Source organism: Pteropus alecto, unplaced genomic scaffold, assembly GCF_000325575.1.
Source record: "Pteropus alecto unplaced genomic scaffold, ASM32557v1 scaffold280, whole genome shotgun sequence".
NCBI classification, from domain to species: domain Eukaryota; kingdom Metazoa; phylum Chordata; class Mammalia; order Chiroptera; family Pteropodidae; genus Pteropus; species Pteropus alecto.
Window position 1 is genome coordinate 1,375,437 of NW_006430057.1, and position 765 is coordinate 1,376,201.

Sequence of the window (765 nt, forward strand, 5' to 3'; positions counted from 1 at the left end):
TCTGGCTTTCTGGTTCCCTATTTGGTCTGATAGGAGAAGCAGAGTACTGTCATCTGCCATAATATTCCTCCCTACTCCCCCTAACTAGGGATAGTAAAAGTCTAAGGTTTTTGTTCTCCTAGCTATTTTAAGTTTTGGTTATCTTATCCAGAATACATATAAAATTAGAATTTATTTGATGTTGAATATACTCCCAGGCCATAGTTTTTGTTTCTTCAGTTTCTTCTGGAATATCTTTTTCTTCTGTGCAACCTCCTCTTCTGGTTTAGAAACAATCTTCTCTTTTTCAATAAGGATCATCTCATTGTGGCATGGGGGGCTCATATAGGGGTTCATCTGCCCATGAGCTCTGTAAGTTCTGTGCCACATCTTGGGAGCTTTGTTCACTTGGATGTGCTTGATGACCATAGAATCTACATCTAAACCTTTAAGTTCTGCATTACTCTCTGCATTTTTAAGCATGTACAACAAAAATTCAGCACTCTTTTTAGGCCATCAACCCTGTGTCCAGCCCCACTGTTTTGCCTGGGCATATCTACAAACTGTGTCACTGTAACAATGGAATGGCCCACATTACTTCTCTAAAGTGCTATCCCTCAGATACTTGGTGGCTTTCTGGATATGCATACCTTGGTGGCCTGGGCAGTTTCATGAGTGTTCTTAAAGTAAACACAAATACTTCAACCTCTGGATTTGCATGATTTTGTGGGGTTTTCTAGTTCAAATAAGTAGTGAACTATTTTCTGAGGTCACCTCAGGCTGCTT

The 765-nt window shown here is 40.0% G+C and overlaps 1 protein-coding gene and 1 pseudogene across 1 annotated transcript in view; both read right to left on the minus strand.

The window, feature by feature from the left end:
• Nucleotides 1-765, minus strand: part of WDR44 (WD repeat domain 44) — a 128,419-nt gene that overhangs the window by 30,670 nt on the left and 96,984 nt on the right. The gene's annotated exons all lie outside the window — the stretch shown is intronic.
• LOC107195661 lies at nucleotides 172-702 on the minus strand (annotated as a pseudogene).